Source organism: Octodon degus, unplaced genomic scaffold, assembly GCF_000260255.1.
Source record: "Octodon degus isolate 3935 unplaced genomic scaffold, OctDeg1.0 scaffold00048, whole genome shotgun sequence".
In the NCBI taxonomy this organism is placed as follows: Eukaryota; Metazoa; Chordata; class Mammalia; order Rodentia; family Octodontidae; genus Octodon; species Octodon degus.
Genome location: NW_004524624.1, coordinates 677,553 through 697,299, shown reverse-complemented (window position 1 = coordinate 697,299; position 19,747 = coordinate 677,553). Strand labels below are relative to the sequence as shown.

Sequence of the window (19,747 nt, the reverse complement as noted above, 5' to 3'; positions counted from 1 at the left end):
ACTGCTTTGTTGAAGCAGCCACTTAAAGAACTGAGCTAAAGGGCAGACCTCCTAAAATCTCTTTTGAAAGAGGTTTTTAAGATTTAACTAAAATAATCCTAAAACACAGACCATATTGAAATGATCTGCTTATGACAGATATGTCTGTAAGCCTGTGAGACTAAATATGTCTAGCTCTCTCAAGTCAACGGAACGTAAGTATATCTCATGATCTATGATGTCCAGCCTCTAATTTATGTAAACTTAACGATACAGAATCTACTCCACTTTTCTCTGGCTTGTTTACTAGATCAGTGTGGCTCTTTACCAGGAGGATGTTTTAATGTAAATTGCTTAGATGTCACATTTCCCTTCCTCAAAGAGTCTAATGTCAAAGTGTTTCTAGACACACAGCCTACACTTCATAAAAAGAACTGGACAATTTAGTGCACTCCATTAACATATCAAACCAACAAAAAGGAGTTTGCATTAGAGGTGAAACAGAATCTATGCCCCAGGAACCAAAGCATCAGGATCAGGACTGAGGCCTGGACCACACCCATGTTCCACTTTACAAACAACATAGAAAAAGACTATACAGAGATTCCAATGGCTACCAACTTGTGAGTCTCCAGGTCTAGATTAAAAACACCAAGTGAGAGGTAAATGGCTTTTATACAATCTCTCCTTCTCTTCAGTTGCTTTCACCAAGAATCACAGACTGTTAATCTACGAAGAGACTTCTGAGAGCAGACTCTTATTCCTATAGTAAGAAACATCTTGAGGGGGAAGAAGTAATTTCACTCAGAACACTGGGATTAGGCAAAAGGGTACTCTCGTTCCACATCACAACACTGTTCCTCTGCACTCAAGTGCCATGACTTTTAGGTACAGTTAATAAACTGAATTATAATCTGAGTAATGTCAATATATCACCCATAAACCATCTAAAAATAACTTTGGTTTCAGAATAAGACTGGGCTAGGGGCCAGGGAGATGGCTCAGTGGAATAAGTACTTGCCTGGCAAGCGCAAGGGCCTCAGTTCAACACCTGGTTCCACCAAAAAAAAAAAAAAAAAAAGACTGGGCTATATGGCATATGACATATTAACTAATTTACAGTCTTTTCTCTGAAGTGTGATAATATAAGCCCCTAGTTAAATGAAGCAAATTGGTCATATATTATTCACTTCTCTTTTCCAACATCCACTAAAGCAATGGCAGAAAAAAAGATGTACACATGAAGGCAAAAGAATACAGAGGAAGGACCCAGCAAGACAGCTCAGCGGTCTAAAGTGCATGCTTAGGCAAGCTTAGGCAGGCACAGGGGACCATGGTTCAATCCCCAGAACCATATGCCATGCCAGCCCTGCCCTCAGGGCAGGCTGAACCAGTCCAAAAAAAAAAGAATTACAGAGGAAGGTGGTAGAGGAATTATTTTGGGAGGACAAAAACAAAAATGATGGCTGATATAACTCCCTCAAGATTTATAGCTGAAAAGAACCTAGGCATAATGTATAAAGAAAAATACTTTGCTCTCACAGAAACCCATAGGCTTAGATTCGGAGAAACTATGCACCACAAAATACAAGGGTGAGACATGAGACTGAAAACTAATTTTCTTTTCCTTTTTTTTTTTTTTACACGGAACCGGGGATTGAACTCAGGCCCTTGCACTTGCCAGGGAAGCACTTATTCCACTGAGCTATCTCCCCGGCCCCACTAATTTTCAATTTAGAGAAAAATTAAGACTCTTAGGTCTCTGCCTTAACTCATCATGTAGGGTTATTATCTCTGCCTCTTTATTAACCACAGAACAGAAAAAAATCTGGATAAGGTGGGGCTGAATATCACAGAAATCAGGCACCAAACACTTAGAATGAACAAAAACGTATTAAATAAAATATGCAACCTGAACTATACGACTTGGCATTAGTTGTCAGTTGCTATAACTGAGGGTGGCTACTTATAGAAAGAGGTTTATTTAGATTATAGTTCTAGAGGTTGAAAGGCATGATAACAGCATCAGGTTAGCTCTGAGGAAGGACTTGGTAGTGATGGTGTGATAATGGCATCAGTACATGTATGAGAGACAGAGATCACACTACCGAAGGAGCAAGTCTAGGAAATAGTCCATCTTTTCTGTTTAACAGTCCTCTCAAGAAGTGACTGACATCCCAGGAAAACTACTTCCATCCTCTCAGAGGGTACAATCCAATAACCCAATCACCTCCCACTAGTCCCACCCCTCAAAGGTCCCCCAACCTCCACACTGCTCAGAAACAAGCCTCCAAAACAGTCCTTAGGGGAGAAACACCATCCAAATCATAGCCATACTGGGGGCTGGTGAGATAGCTCAGTGGACTAAAGTGCCTGCTTAGGCAAGTTTAGGCAAGTACAGGGACTGCGGTTCAATCCCCACCACCACATGCTGCACCAGCCCTGCCACTAGGGCTGGCTGGAGCCAGACACAGAGTCCAGGTGTAATGCCTTATGCCTGTAATCCCAGCGTTAGGGAGGCTGAAGACAGGAGGATCACTACGAGTCTAAGCTGCATAGTGAGACCCTATAACAACCAAATACATTTTAAAAAATCCTAGCCATGTTTACGCTATTTTCTTTCGTTTCCTCAAATATTGGAAGCCAAGAAAGTACCTCTAAAACAGATTGGAAAGTCTCCTTTGGGAAGACAAAATAGGCTTACAGGAAGAAGAACAGATGACCAAAACCCACAACATATTTGAAGAATTCCTCCAACAGAAAAGAAAGAGACCAAGTCAAATAATGTAGTATAAAAAGAAAAGTCTTCATCTCAAAAACCACACTTAAACTTTTGCATTGTCTAGAACTCCTTTCTGATGCTAATCTTATCTCCTAACAAAGCTACACTTGGTAGGGGAATAATATGCAAAGTGTGAGGTATGACAGAAAAATACGGTGAATGTTTAAATTTTTTTAAAAGTATCACACTAAATGACATTGCTATTCATTCTCCTCTGCCCCAAATATACTTATTCTTGTCACTTTCTGAAGCAATTCTGGAAGTCCTCTTCCATGAGTGTCTTTAGTTGTGTTGTCATGGCTGTCTTGATATCCTGAATTGGTCAAAAATATTTACTCCTTTGTGGTGGACTGCCAGCCTGTGGTCAATTTGTAACACCCAGCTGAACCGAACCAGCAGGGTACTGGGTGTGGGAGGCCCACCTGAAGGTCGTTGCCGGCAGCATAAGAGACTGAACTGTAGAAGAGAAGCTGTAGGGAGCTGTTGGTTTTTCTGGAGGAGCTTGTGATACTGACTTTCCTGATGAATTCAGCCGTTCTCATTGTCAGAGGAGCTCAGGACCCTGTTGCCGGGAATAGTTGCGATTCACTTTAGGGGAGTTCTGGTCCTGATGGTTCACTGTTCGGTCTCCTGGAGAAGCTTGTTGAGCTGGCTTTCCTGATATAAACTCAACTGTTCTTATCACAGGAGGAGTTCGAACCTTGTTGTTGAGAGTGGCTGTGGTACCTTTTGAGGAAGCTCTGGTTCTTACTTTTGGTATCGCTTCCTGGCTCCTGTGCAAATCCCTTGGCTTGCTGGCATAGTTCCTTCATCCTGCTGGCACAGACTTTCTAGCTTCCACTACTGACCTTTGGGCCTTTCCAGCACAGATCCATGAAACAGGCCTGGACGAGACACTGTCGTAGGTTCTTGGTCTCCAGTTGGACTTATGGGAGTACTTTTATGGGCTCTAGGTCTTCAGCTGGACTCATGCAGAACATTACCATGGGATCCAGGACCTCAACTGAATTCTCTGGTCTATAGTGTATGGAGAGATTTCCTGTACTCTTTTTGTATATGACCCTTTGGGTAACTATTATAAAATAATTCTATAAGTTATGTGTCCTGTATATAATTGTTTCCCTTGCAAACCTCTAACTACAACACTTTTCATGGTCCCTTTGACTTTCGAGAGGAGCCGGAAGTGGCATGACCATAAAAGCATAACCCAACTCACAGGTTAAAGACCTTCAGGAATCATGTTTTCTCAGGTGAGGTTATTTCAGAAAGTCATTCTCTACAATCTCTCCAAAAGAATATAAAACCATTTGTTGTGGAAAATTCAGAAAGCAAACCTGGAACTTAACAAAAGTAACATGGGCCATAGAATATTACAATGAATAAAAATGCTGGGTTACAGGAACCAGAAGAAGAGTTTACACTCTCTGCTGGGACTCAGACCATCAAACAAACCCAGTTCACACTGAAATGTCCCATAAAGAAAGTCTTTTATTCTTCTCAGACTACTAATTTGAAAGTGTTTAAGCAAAAAACATCCAAGGTAACTGGTTTACGGAGTTCTGAAACCAACACTATGCCTTCCTGTATCTTGTAATCAGTATATTCCAAAACCTCAGGTCTAAAACTAGCTGTGCTGTCAATTGCTTTCTTGGTTTTTTTCCTTCCTTTTTTAATGAGTTAATATCAGGTATGGGCATGGTTTAGAATTTTACTGCATTTATACCAGCAATGCAATGAGTCAAAATATGCACATAAATGGATAGTAAAGTCTGTGTTTTTGTTTTTGTTTGCTTGTTTTCTATGTATTTGGTACAGGTTTCACTAAGCAGCTCAGACTCATAGTGATCCTGTTTTCAGCCTCCACGGTGCTGGGATTACAGACATGCAGCACCATGCCTGGACTCAGTGGCCGGCTCAGTGCGTCTAGGAATGGGGCCAGCACAGCATTGTTTTATTTTTTAATTTTTTTTTAACTCATGTGACAACAAAACTTCAGTGGCTATGGGCTACTCATGAGAGGCAAACCTTGATTTCCGGAAAATAATTCAAAAGTACTATTTTTGCCCCTTTTTTGTTTAAAATTTGCTATTGGCTCTTGAACTATAGTACTCACTCCCAGCCTAGCATTCAAGCCTGGAAAGTTGTCCCTGGCTCACTGGGCCTGGATCCCAGAGCTGTGCTCCTCTCATCCCATGTTCTAGCCAGCTGACAACATGGAATTGTCAGCACGGCCATCATTTCTTTCTGACTTTCCTTGCTGCCAGCTCTACAACATTTTCCTACCTCTCTCATCTATCCAACGCCCACTTGACCCAGAATCAAATTCAGTTCATGGTGCTATGCAATGGAGTGAAGCACGATTAAAGTTATACACCTAGCAACAGTAAACAGACAACAATCTACTCTCAGGCAGAATAAACACACAAAGTAAACCTTCTGAGCAACCTGAAGAAGCCAGGGTAAAATCTGGTTAAGATGTTCTCTAGGAAGTACATATAGAAATACTAAAATGATCTAATGCTGAAGAATTGATTCCAAGAGATAAAGCTTATCTAATAAATGAATGTTTAAATAGAAACAGGCTTATGTCACCCTTAAATAGGTTATGTAATGTGAATACAAGTTTTGGGCTAACTTACTGATAAACTTTTTAACAACATATAGAATGGTCATCTACATTTCCATGTAACATATAGAATAAATATACTATATCCTCTACAAGTAGACTTTAAGCCTATAGCAGCAAAAATTTTGATTTAATTTTCCAGGAGTTATACTTTGAGGAAATGAAGGAAACATTCCAAATTATATAATACTTGATATAATCTCTGGAATTGGAAGAAGAATGTGTTTAACATGTGCTCTGAAGTTTAGCTTATACATTATGAAACTTTAGGAATCTCAGCTTTTAAAGAATCCTTTAAATAACATTTTCAAATACAACATTTGGATACTAGGAGTATCTCTCATGACTGAGAATTTATTTAGTCTTAAGATAAAATGTCAGGTTCCAAAATGAAGGAAATAAAACCAGTGCAAATCCCTATCTACTCTCCCCTAGAGAGATGATTTCACTCTGCATTTTACTGTCGTAAAGACAGCTAAACAACAGGAAGAGGTGCCACCCTAAAGTACTATAATTAGGAAAATAATGTTGCACTCTTCCAAACACCAGATATATATATTCATATAAATAAATAAATACTGCCCAAATATATATGAAAAGAAAACTCGTTATGGCAGCAAATGTTATAAAATCTGCTTCCTATTATTGTTCAAGGAGCAGTGCTGTCTACAAGTATATGAAAATTAATACTGAGAAGTCGGTGTGGGTTCAAAACTACACAAACCTGTGAGAACATACCATCTAGAAAGTACATAAAAAGGAATAACTTTTTTTCAACAGTGGTTCAACATAACCTTGAGGAAAAAGTTAAAAAAAAAAAAAAACCTCTTTATATTCTCTATGTTCTTCAAACATCTAGATTTTTTGTGTAACCCAAGTGAACATTTTACATTAATTTCCAAAAACTATCAGCAATCTAGTCAGAGGGAAGGGTAAACAGAGATTTCCATTTTTGCCACCATATTTTTGGAGCAACCATGGGTAAAGAGTCAACAAGAAATATGCCACCATGACATACATGATCATGCTTGGTTTGGAATCCAGTGCTAAGAAACAAAACTCTTTAAGCAGTTAATTTTCTAACTGTGCTATCACTGTACAACCCTCCTAGGGGATGTACAGCTTCTCAGTTTTCAGCTTCTCAGTTTCAGTAACAAATGTCTCACAAACTTTCATACTTCTATTTCCTCTCATCTTTATCCCCTCCCTAAAATGATGAAAATCCAAAGGTATCCAAGCCATAAAGAATTTCTACTGAGATAATTTAAAACCCACTCAATCTCAGCTACTGCCACTTTGAAAAGAAAAAAGTCACTAGGAGTAAGGGCCAACAATGTAATCAGCATCTAATGGGATCAAAAAATGTCTCAAGTCTGGGCTTCACACGACACCAAGGTCAAGGAGAACAGTGTTACTTCAGAGGTTTAAAAAAGATCTTGTGAAAAAGCCTTGAGATAAGATCCTAGCCAAAAATATTTCCCAGGGGCAAAATGGGGAACAAAAAAGAATGAAGTCTTGATAGAAAAGAGAGACGTTTAAATTTAGTTATACAAGGTGGTTTACTAGCAGAGAATCTGATAAACAGGAGAATAACATTTGCCAGAAACTCAAGATTCCACCAAACAATTCCAATTCCAAAAGTTTTAGGGTTCCAAAGGCAGTCAAAATGTCTTTCTATACTCTTCTCCTCAAAAGGAGATTTAGTAAAGTAAGATCCCTATTCAGTGAGGTATTTTGTAAATAGCTAACTTTAAAAACTCATTCTCCCAAAAGCAACTACTTGTGAAAATTTAAATCTCCTGGAGAGTGGAGAAGAGGAAGGAAAGGATATAGCTCACTAACACAAGTGCCTGCCTGGCAACCATCAGGTCCTGAATTTGATTTCAAGTACAAAAAAAAAAAAATGTCCAGTACTTCAATAAAAAAAAAAAAAAAAAAAAAAAAAAAAAAAAAAAATCCCAATTGGACATAGAGGAAGAGTGATATAAAGGCAAAAATTTAGCCCAACTGAAAGAGGGGCAGTGATGTTATGCTGTATAACTTAAGGGAATTCAACAATACCTTCCAGACTTGGGGTGTGGGGACATGCAGGGTAGATTTAAATTCTAGAATAGGAAGTTCCAGTGACCTTTTGGTAGGTGCTTGTTATTTGCCACTTCAAGCAGAAATTTGGAGGGATGGAAAGAAAAAACTCTAATTTTATCCTTGATATAGAGAAAGGCTACACGCCGAGTAAATGAATCCTAATATGAGATAATATATTTTGTCCTCCAGTTGTCAGCTTTTTAATTATTTTTTAAAGCTGTCTTGTTACTTTCTCTGATTATATTTAAGAAAAATTCTACTACTTTATTCTGTGAATTCTGTGCTATCTTCATTAAATTATGCATTACACCTGTAAACCACTCTATACTACTTAATCATCATGAAGGGGCAAAAAGAAACTGCAGTGTTTCCAAATCCAATCATTTGAAAAAGCCCGGCATGGAGCTTCCTGCTTGTGATCCTAGCACTTGGGAGTCTGAGGCATGAGGATTACAATGAGTGTGAGGCCTGCCTGGGCTACATCGTGAGATCCTGTCTCCAAAATAATCCCCAGTACCGCCAAAAAAAAAAGAAAGAAAGAAAATAAACAACAATAAATCCAATCACTGGAGTTATGTGCATAACATTTAGGACTTGGAAAATGGCTTCAGAGGGCATAAACCAGACCTCTCCATATTAAAGGATAAGGCCAGGGAGAATAAGAGACATGTCTGGCTGGGGAGATAGCTCAGTAAAATAAGTGCCTACCTGGCAAGCACAGGTTCCTGAGTTCAATACCCAGTACTGCAAAAAAAAAAAGACAGCAAAAGAGAGAGGGAGAGACAGACAGACAGACAGACAGACAGACAGACAGACACACACACACACACACACACACACACACACTTGGCAGGGTTCTCTGTGACTTTCAGAGGCAATCTTCACTCAGCTGACTTCCTTCTGCCTTTATTCTTAAATAGTCTGCGGCCAAAAAAAGGCCACATCAACTGGAAAATCAAGGCTCCAGATCTACAGGTATGTGTGGAAGAATGGTGTCACCATGTCCAGAGAGCAGGCTCAGGACTCCTGGATAGGCAACTACAGGGTAGGGCGTGATCACCTATGAAAATAAGTAGAAGTCAATGCTGAACTAAAGCCCTACAAAAGACACCAAGTATAGTGCTGGGAATTACTCAGAACTAAGACCCAACCCCTGAGGGTGAATGAGACATCGATGGAGTCCCAGAACTCAAGGCTGAGTACGTTGGTATGTGTCTACAGTGCTTATGAACTTGGAAGGCTGAGGCAGGAGTGTCATTTGGGCCCAGTAGTTTGAGACCAGCCTGGGTAACATGGAACCTGTCTCAGAAAAAAATAAAAAAATTTAACCTGAAGTATACCTTATAACTGAGGCTGAAAGAAGTATGAAAGTTAGGCAGATAAGTAAAAACCTTTAAGAAAAGACTAAAAGCAAAGAAAGTACATACAAAAGGAGGTAAGATAGTAGATTACCCAAGGAATCCAAGTAAATGAACACAGAATAATGCACTGGATGAGGTGATAAGTCCATGGGTATCTAAGCAAGTGCTATATTTAATTTCATCTTCAGTCATTCCTGCCTGGGTAAATATGAAATTATAAAGATAAATTTTATAAAGTACATATATAAAAGGGCATAAGAAATGGTCTGCCTGTTTTCTAAATTTGCTTAGCATTGTGACTATGTTCAGCCTTCTAAATGCCAAAAGGGAAGAGACCGATCAGGTCTGGTTGATCCAATTCATTCATCAAGAAATATCCAAAATGCCAAAGTTCTTTTCACCCTCTTACCCCATAATAACAGTGAGATAAAAGGTTTTGATATAAAAAGGTTTTGTACACTAGGAACAGGACAGAACAACACTAAGACTCTTAGTGCCTGAGCTACAGTCTCTCCATTAATCTCTCCCTCCCCCCAATCAGATAAGTGCCTGACTGGATCCCACAATCTCAGTGGACTCAGAAAGGAAATGGTGAACTGATGGGGAAAGGAGCTGAGGCCCTTTTGTTTACTCTACAAAAATCATTCCACTTCTAAGATATCGATCATAATATAAAGTTCCACTTAGGACCAAATAAAACACAAAAAGCTCGGGAGGTTAGCAGAGACACAGGGGACAGGGACATCCCCTAACATCATTGAGGTAAGTCAGAAGGAAAACCATTCTTAATGGCCCCATCTCCTCACTGTCCAAGGCTAAGTTTATTATTTTCCTTCCTAGCTCTCTCCAGAGACAAGATTTCCTTAACTATCTACCAAACCCAAACAGTCCAGCTATGATCTGGTCCCATGTTTTCCAGCCTGCTCCTAGCTGCTCTTCCCTTTGTTACTTGCTCTCCTTTGCAGCTTTCTCCCTGCTTCGTGGTCCACCCCCATAAAAGTGGATAGTCCACTGTCTCCAAGCCTGTTCAGAGCATGTACAGCACATGGGTCACGCTGGGTGTCAGGGCAGAGAGAACCAGAGCACGCTCCATCTCACTTTCCACTTGCTCCACCTAGACTGGGGAGGACCAAGGTGGCCTTCAGAGTCTCTTATCCAGGATTCTTGACTCTGGTGTCACTCTTCACCTTCAAGCCTTTGGTTTTATCATCTGCTATACTAAACTTTGGCATTTCAGACCTTTCGTGATGAATGAATTAGATCAACCAGACCTGATCTGTCTCGTCCCTTTTGGCATTTAGAAGGCTGAACATGGTCACAATGCTAAGCAAATTTAGAAAACAGGCAGACCATTTCTTATACTCCTTTATATATGTACTTTATCTGGTTATAAAATTTATTTTTATAATTTCATACTTACCCAGGCAGAAGTAACTGAAGATAGAATTCAATATAGCACTTACTTGGATACCCATGGGCTATCACCTCATCCAGGTGTTATTCTGTGATTTTAAGTTTGTATATTCCTACTTTCTTCAAACTCCAATGCAGCCTTCAAAAAGCTGGCAAGAAAAAGGTAATACATATATTGCAGAATTTCAGGAAACACCACCAAATAAGAACCATCTGGAAGGAGAGAACTTTCCTGGCCTACTGAAACCCAGACAAAATCAAGGAAGAAAAACTTATCTCAAAAAAAAAAATAAATAAATAAAAAAGAAAAAAAAAAAAAAAGAAAAACTTATCTCCCCTTAAGGCCAAGCTTGCTTCCCCTTAGGGTCTCAAAGAGGAGTGGTATATAACAGAACTTCAAAGACGGTGAGTGAGAGCTCAGTAATGTCTTATGTTACACAGGACATTCTGTCATTATGTTAAGGGAGAAGGGAATACCCATCAACCTCTGATGACAGAGTCAGTGAGAAGTGTCTTTCCTAGCAACCTTAATCTCTCAAGTGAAAATGACAAGAGTAAGTGTTCAGATGTCAGAAATGGGAAAACTGCTTGGAAGATAGTCTAGTGCAAGCTCCTTAGTTTACACAAAAGGAAAGGGATGTAGGAAGCCCAAAGGACACCCAACATAAGAGACAGAGCTGGGATTACACCCTGTTTCTCGTACCCCACAGCACACTGCCTCCCTACATCTGTTTTGGTTTTTTTTTTTTTTTTTTTTTTTCATGCTGAGACAAGTTCTTTTACAAATACTTCTTCTGAAGTTACTTAGGCTTCCAGTCCTTCTCTGTGATCCTGTCTTCTGGCTATTGGAATCTTAACATCAATCACAAAGTTATGTCATACGCTTCCTGAGAAGTGCACAGAAATGTTTATGCAAGTGGTGTGGGGAATTCAGATCAAATGTTCAGTGACTCACAACTGAAGGCGAAGGCAGCTAACACGGAACTGCAGTGGGCTGCGTTCCAAGCATGTGCAATACTACCCCCTCTGCTTCCTAAGTTCTAATGACTGGGCTCTTGGGGTCAGTCCAAGGTCGATTTACACGCACAGAGGGAGCTCGTGAGGGTGGCCATAGAAAAACATGGCCCCCAAAACATGTAAATTTAGTACACATCGTTCCAACTATCTCAACCAACACTGTTCTCTCCAACTGCTTGTTGCACAAAGGGTTCATAGCTTTGCCATACTGACTTAAGGGGCAGAGAATTCATCCAGAAGGCTTTTCAATAGCACAGCTTTAACAATTCAATCAGTACAATTTGTTTCAGCTGTAGTTTACTACCTGTTAACTAATCATTAATGTTCTAAAGAAAATAAAGTTAATCAATATCAGCCCTAAACTTCAGGAGGAGTGTCCAGTTGTCACATTACCACCTTTGTGAATGATAGGCATGCCAGCCACAAAATCAGTCTGGCCAAGCTGAAAGGTATTCTCTTCCTTAATTTTTAATCAGTACTACCTACTTTTTTTTTATTCTTTCTTTTTAAACAAAACGCTGCTGCTTAGATTAAATTTCAGCTGTTGGGCCAGGGAGATGGCTCAGTAGAGTAAGCACTTGCCTGGCAAGTGCAAGGAAGGGTCTGAGTTCAATCCCTGGTTCCACCAAAAAATAAATAAATAATAAAATAAATTTCAGCTGTTAACATTAAAATTTCCATTTGACTCAAAGTAGAGACAGTTCTGTGATGGTCTGGAACCTTTTACAGCAGGGTCTCCCTAGCCAAGGTAGCAACAGAGGACTAGAAGGGCCTAGCTATAACTGACATAAGAGGGCAGGAGTGAACAGATGTAGCCTAACTGGAGAACTGAGGCCACGTGAGGAAGTATAGCTAGTCTCCAGGAAGTGACAGTTGTTTAGGCCTAGCCAATCCCCTCACAGAGGAAAACCTAGCCAGTTTTGCCAGATTTATGAGTTTTCAAGAAAAGTGATGAACCTAGCATTTAGGGAAAATACAAAATTTTTAAAATATTTATTTGAAAGCAAGCAAAACATTGTTGTGCCCAGCCAGATAGTCCATCAGCATGCTGCAATTGCTGAGTTTGCAGTGTTGCACTTTTCCTCTACAAGAGTAGAAATAATGCATAGTCAGTACTACTATAAGAACTGCTTTAGATTGTCAGGGTCAAAAACCTCTGGTGGCCTGAGAGGATGAGCAAAAGGGGAACATAAAATGGCAAATCATTAATGCTTCATCCACATAGGAACAATCAAAGCATTCAGAGTCCATGCAATGTTAGCAGGTTAAGGCTAGAGAGATTCCATGCTGTCCACTAAAAAAGTCAGCAGAGAAGCCTACTCTCTTACCACAACGCTCTTGCTGTAACATCCCACCAGCACCTCACCAATGGCTATATCCTGCTTCTTCCTGAAATGATCTCCAGCAAGCTTTCTAAATGCTCACTCCCATTGTGTAAGCTTGGTACAGATCCTACCTATTGCCTGTACCAGTACAGGCATGGCAACCCAGGCTCCAGTTGTCCCTAATTTACTGCAACCCTAGTCCATACTATACAAACTGCCAAAGTGACTTTTTCCTTAAATATGCATAGCATAAACTCTTGGAAGTAAGCAGTGAACTGCTAATAGTGGCTGCCTCTGGGAGGCAAACTGGAAGACATGGAGACTGGGTACAAGCAAGGCTTAGTTTCTTCTGCATTTCCTTCTGTGCCTTCTGGATATTTTAAGCCATTTTTAACTTTCTCAAACTTACTTTTTACTAAATGCAATACCCCTGGGCTTCTAGGCCTTTCCTTTTCCCAACTCACTACAACTACTAAAGACTTTAATAAGTGAGCTGAGAGCATGAAAAACCACAGAGAGCCGGGTACACATGGAGAAGACAAATACCAAGTTGCAAGTTGGCAGGATCTAAGGTAAGAAATTTAGAAATGAAGGAGGCTGCGCAACATGTCTTCAGAGTGGGGTGCAGCCCAATGCTCCTTCCTCAGTTTATAAGGGCAGCAGCAGACATCCACCACCTGCCAAGTGGTCTGGCATCCTCGGTGGGGAATTCTCGTGTCTGGGGGTGGGGGTGGGGGGGAGCCTCAACATGTTCTGCTTCCTTCATATGGACAGAAAGAAACCTGTTTTTTATGTATTACACATTTAATTTCAACACTTGAAAATACTTCCTGGGAAGGACAAGCAAGGATACAGGATAAACAAAGAAAGGACACTGATAAAGTCAAAGGGAATTTCAGTGGGGACAAAAATATGTATTCAAAGACATTAGAAAAATCCATGATACATATATGAAATAATGACATCATGAAAAGGAAAAGATGATATTACAATTAAAATTTGGGGGCTTTGGACTCTAAAAGTAAAATGGACAGGAGAAAAAGGATCATAAAATTCCCAGAAAACCACGTACAAAAAGAGAAAAAAAGGAAAATGTTTCATAAGACAGTTTTAGTACGAGGGCCTAACATGAACTACTTGAATGTATTTAAAAAAAAGAAGGAAAGAAAAAAAGGAAAAGAAAGAAAAGGGCCAAGAAGGTGGTGAAAAGTAATGAAAGAAAGAATTTCCAAGAGCTGAAGAACATGTCTTTATACTGGAAGAACCCACAGGTACTGACCCAAATAAATGAGGATGGTGGTGATTCTCACGAAAGTGCACAAAATTCAGGAGAAATGTGTACTCAAGTGACAGTGAACTCAAAATTTCACTGCTAACAGCCAGTCAAATTAGCAGATAAGTATGAGGGCAAATAAGCACAAGCTCAAATTGCACTTGCCCTCTTTCTGAACTTACTTCAAAATAATATTCCAACAAAATCAGAAATAAGTCTAAGAAAAAGGAAAATGTAAAATCCAAGAAAAAGCAGAATTATACCAAGAATAACAGAGAAAAAAAATTTTAGGGTGACAGCTGTACAGCAGGTCCTAAAGCAGTTCATAATATTCAAAAAAGTTGTATAATTGATAAAATAATTTGTAGGGCTGATGGAAAGACATGTATTTCTTTCATCATAAAAAAACTGGCCACCAAAAAGTTCAGGAATTACAAGCCTGAGTAAGAATATCCATACATGAAGCAAATGATCCAAAGCAACTGACCAACACAGAGAGTATTTGACATAGGTGCCTAGAATAGCTTCCTTCAAGTGGCTCACTTTCAGTAACCCAGAATTCCATCTTTCTGTCTATTCATGTTCTGGTATCACTTTGAAAAAGGCTGCAAATTCAACCAAGGAGTTTACAATGTCATATGACTGAGTATGACAATCTTTTCCCTTACCTGCCCCAACTATACACCTTAACACAAAACAGAGCTAACTTGGTTTTTCCAGACTCCTTTGCATCTTGGTCACAGAACTAAGAAGATATAACCTAAGGTCCTTTGGGGAGACTTCCTTTATGAATAAATAGGTCAGGTCTTGTGAAGAAAAAAGCTTTACCCATTTCTCTTCCCTGTTGTTTTGGTTTGTTTGGTTGGGTTTTTTGTTTTGTTTTTTCATTTCATGATCAACAACAAAAGTCACATATTTAAAAAGATGGGACTAGAGTATAGACATCCCAAAATGATTTCCATGAGTGCCTCTAGATGCCCTGGGTGGATTTTCTTTGAGGTCACAAATTAAGCCTCTGTATAAGAGTTCAGCTGGCTATGTGTTGCTGTTGTTGGCAGGAAGCATAGCTAACTGAAAGATTAGTTCTCATTTTCACTGAAGCCCCGTTTGAGTCTGATTCCTGCTGCACAGGACAATAAGCCACTAAGGATCTTCACTTAAGTCTCAAAAGGACTGTGATGTTGTGTAGGGTCCCACATAGTTTTTTCATTTAGACACTTGCAATGCCCCAATCCAGGTCTAACCCTTATGGTGAATACAGAACTGACAAGACACAACATCTGCCCTCCTGGATCCCATTAAAGTAGCGGTAGAGTTTACAACATAACATGCTGTCAGGGTGTGGGGCTATGCTATGCAAGCTTAGCAAAGGGAATACTTTAGGTCAATCTAATAAAATTTTAAAACCTAGCAAATCTTTAAAATTCAAAACCACAGTTTTGGCCTGATTCAGCCATACTAACATTGTACCCACCACTAAACTGTGAATTATTCACTGAACAATGGCACAGATGAGCCAAAACAATATTTGCCTTAAATCAATTTACATTTTAGGTTGGGTGTGGCTGTTGTTCTGGGAATTCACCACACCCGGAAAAAACAGAATCCAAGTGGAAGGCTCTAACTCAAAAGAATGTTATTTAGCTACACCAACAATATTTCCTCATTAAAGGATTCCTGCTTCCCTCCAAGGGTCTATGGAAGATGATAGGCAGACAATACCATCACCCTTACTAATTTTAATCCTATCCTCACAACACCACACATAGTTCATTCATTTAACAGCATTATATGAGTACCTATCATCATGTCAGATGTTGCAAAAATGTTGTGAACACACAAGAATGAAAAATACCTGGCATCAAAGGCTATGTATGCCTTTTGACCAGAGATGTAGCTCAGTGACATAAGCACCTGCCTGGTAAAGGCAAGGTCCCAAGCTCAATCCCTGATATCACAATAAATAAATAAATAAATAAATAAAATAAATGGCTATGCCTTCTGAGACCAGGGATTCATACATGAAAGCCAAGGTTTCATATGTGAAAGGCATTAACCCATACCAGATTACACTCCCTCAAGTTCTCTAAGGTAGTCAACTAACTTCAGTTCCGATCTTTGTAAGAGTAAGCAACCTAGCAGAAGGTCAAAGTGACTAAGTCAATTGTTTATCATGCTCCATTAACCCTCTTCCTACACCAAGTAGCTGTCACAAACTTACCTCATTTTGCCTTTCCCTTTCTAACTTGTCAGTGGACATTTGTGGAAATCAGTGGTATGGAAATATACAGCAACAACAAATATATATATATATATATATATATATATATCAGCTACAGATTTATGGGCTAAAAAAATAAAAAGTTAAGATCACAGGCTTACAGGTGTCACCTCCAGTCATCCTAAGTAAGATGTATGGAACCAGAGCTTAGGCTGCTAACAGATTTGGGCATCAGCATAGAAGCTTTGACCAAGTCTGGGCACATCTCCAGAGTATACAGAGATGGGAAAACAAATTCAAAGTAGAACCTCATGCACTTCACCAACAAAGAGCCAGATAGAGAAAGAGCAGACAGAAGAAAAGGAGATTACAAAGACAAAGGACCTTAGGTAATGAAAGGTCAAGAGAAAGGAACAGTCATTCAAAGGAATCTGACCTAAAGCAGATATTGCACATGACAAAGGAAGTAAGAAGCAGATTTAATAAGGCAAGGTCTTTGTGTTAGGAGACAGAAATGAGCTGAAATAAAAGAAAACAGAAGGCACAGACAACCCTTCAAAAAGTCTAGCGATAAAGCAGCTATGGGGAAAATACAAAAAGTAGTTACAGTCCACATGTGTGAGTTTAAATATATTTAAAGGGTGTTGTGAAGCAGTACCCAAAAAGGGAAGGCCTGGAGATAATGAGAGAGAGTGATCATTAATAAGATACAGGCCTAGAGGGAGAGTAGAAAGCACCCTCCCTAGCACACATTTGAAGACAGGCAACTTCAGTTAGGGGGTGGTGGGGACAGATGCATGAATGGTGCCAGCAGCAATTTACTGGCTCTCTCCATTCTCCATAGAGCAGGAAGCCAGAGCATCTGATGACACTAATCAGGTATGGAGTTTCTGTTGTTATTTTTGGAGGTGATTTCATTTTGGTGTATTTGAGACAGGAAATAGAAAAACAAAGGAATGGAAGCACTCATCAGAACTGGGCTTACCAGTTGTATGGGGATGCTAATTGGGAATGTACTTGTTCCTACAGACATTCAGGATAAAATGCTTCTGAACCAACATGTCTTGGATTCTTCTGGGGTAAAGCCCCACTTCCTTGAGATGCAGACCTTCTGAATTTGGCTCTGCAAGGGACCTCATCACACATTCCTTGTTATGCAGGTATTTTGGGCCTACACTGGGAACAGCCTGAGATTAGGACTATGAATGTCCATTAGAAAGAGCTGTCTCCAAGGTCTCTTGGGGGAACCCACTCAGGCAGCTGGCTATGCGCACCACCAAGGAAGCTGCATTTTGCAGCCAGTACACAGCAGGCTCTCATTACGAAGGGAGCCCAGCCAGCAGGTATGAAGCTCAGTGAAAGAGAATATCCATCTCACCACTGTGGTGAATGAAAGAGTTTCCCAATTACAGGAATTAAACTCAAAGTACACCACATACAATGAGGCAATAAAATAGGATAAAAAAATGTGCATACTGAATCATGATATAAAAAATGTACTTTCTGTACATGACAGTGAAAATATCTGACAGACAAACTTTCTTAAGTGGAAGAAATACACGTAAGGATTCAGGTAGTTTTAAAGCAGTTTTAGTTCCTGATGACACTAACCTCCAGTGTTCTGATTTGTACCTTACACCTGGGCCTGGTTTAGAGGGAGTAATTAAGTTTAAATGCTCCTGTTAAATGCTGTGACTCAAGGAGCGAATGCATATAAAATACATAAAGTAATATATCTTATCACTTTACTTAATTAAGCTAATTAAAACTTTTCAAGTAATTTGACAGTAAATTAAGAGACTGCAAGAAAAAGATCTGTACTGCTCTGTTGGACAGCATAATTACACTTTTTGTTATCCATTAAAATTCTAGTATCAAAAGATCTTTAAGTGATCTACTTGTAGATACAGAATATGTAAAAAGTTTAAAAGAGGTTTTCATTTAACCCACCCACAATTTTGTAATTTACGATAGCAAAAGCAAGACATACACACACACACACACACACACAGCTCAACTATTGTTAAATTCTCTTAAATTGAAGACAAATCAATTCTCTGTTAGAAAAGTACTCCTCCACCTCTAAAGAAACCAAAAGTGACTCCATTACAGAGAAATGCACTTTTTCCCCTTTCTCTGTCATTTGTGAGATCTCATACTTGTTACAGATGACTCCTAATTTAAACAGTCAAGAAATGAACATAGCCGTCTTCTTCATCTGGCCAAGTACCAAAGATTATTCATGGATCAAGACTGTCCTTCAAAATCAATCAGCCCTGATTTCTAATCCCACAAATCTATTTCATAGACTACAAAACAGCCTTTGAAAATACAGGAAGCCAGGTAATAGACTCCACCTCCCACCTCTAAATCATTTAATAGGCCCATTATCATTTACCAAACGAAAACAAAATTAACTGGAAAGCAGTTTGCCCTTAATATGTTTCAAAAGTCATTTGCAAAGACTGCTATGAAGCCACTTTATTTCCTAATCTCTAGTAATCAGCTTAAATTTGATGGGGGCAAGAGATGGAAAGTGCCCCAGGACTATTATTTTTCCCTTGAGGATGAATCCAACTCCTAGAACGTTACTTTTCATCAAAATTAAAGTGAGCTATTTTATATGTGTGATGCTACTATAGGTCCCACAAGACGCTATATTTTATTCAGATAAATATGTGTATCTGGGAAAAGTCAAAACTCAACCAAACTGTATAAACTTAACTACAAAGGACTCTAAGACAAAGATGAATTATTCTGCTGATTAACCATTATTATCTTTCAACGTGGCCTATATTCAATACAAAGTCAAGAGTAGCAGTAGGAATCAGTGACTTGAACTACAAAAAATTGCTTCAAACAGAGAAGTTCACCTACACAGAGGGTTTTCAAACTTTTTGGTCTTGGGACTTTTATCCTCTTAAGTAACTTTGTAGAGTTTTATGTGGGATACATCTATTGCTATTTGCCATATTTAAAATTAACTATGATTTTTAAGCTATTTGTTTCTTCATTGCAAATGAATTTTAAAATACAGACTAACCTAAATAATTTTTAGAAAAATAACTTTAGGTTGCAAAAGATAAAAAATTAATGAGACCAGTGTGCACGACACACTCACTAGTCTCACGCCTGTTTCTACATGCAATCTGCTACCATCCTGTTTAGGTTGAGCTACGTGATTACCTGGCTTCCTAGAGATACAGTTAGAATACAAAAAAGTACTGTCTTTTCAGACAATTATAGGTTTAAGGGTTTTTTGTTTTGTGTTTTTCTTCTTTTTTTTAATTCCCCCAAATTCAAAGTGTGTAGTTGCTAAAAATTAACTGTAATCCATCTGGGTATTTGCCCAAATTTTCTGGAAACATTATGTAGAAGAGACATCTGCACTTCTATGTTTACTGCAGCACCACTCACAATGGCCAAGACACAGAATCAGCCTGAATGTCCATCAACAGATGCACATGCATGGATTACAAAAAATGTGATGCACTGATAGATAAGAGGCTACTATTCAGACTTTAAAAAGAAGAAAATTGGGTTATTTATCACATAAGTAGAATGGAAAAGCATCTATTCAGCTAAGTGAAATAACCAGGCATGGAAAGAAACGTATCACATGCTGTCACACACACACACACACACACACAATATATATATATATA

At 39.1% G+C, this 19,747-nt stretch overlaps 1 protein-coding gene and 1 non-coding gene across 2 annotated transcripts in view; both read right to left on the bottom strand.

The window, feature by feature from the left end:
• The window catches only part of Mcc (mutated in colorectal cancers), a 592,098-nt gene that overhangs the window by 245,002 nt on the left and 327,349 nt on the right, over positions 1-19,747 (bottom strand). The window lies entirely within an intron of this gene.
• Positions 17,303-17,433, bottom strand: LOC111817099. The gene has a single exon (XR_002821369.1). It is a non-coding gene; the product is annotated as a small nucleolar RNA SNORA70 (small nucleolar RNA).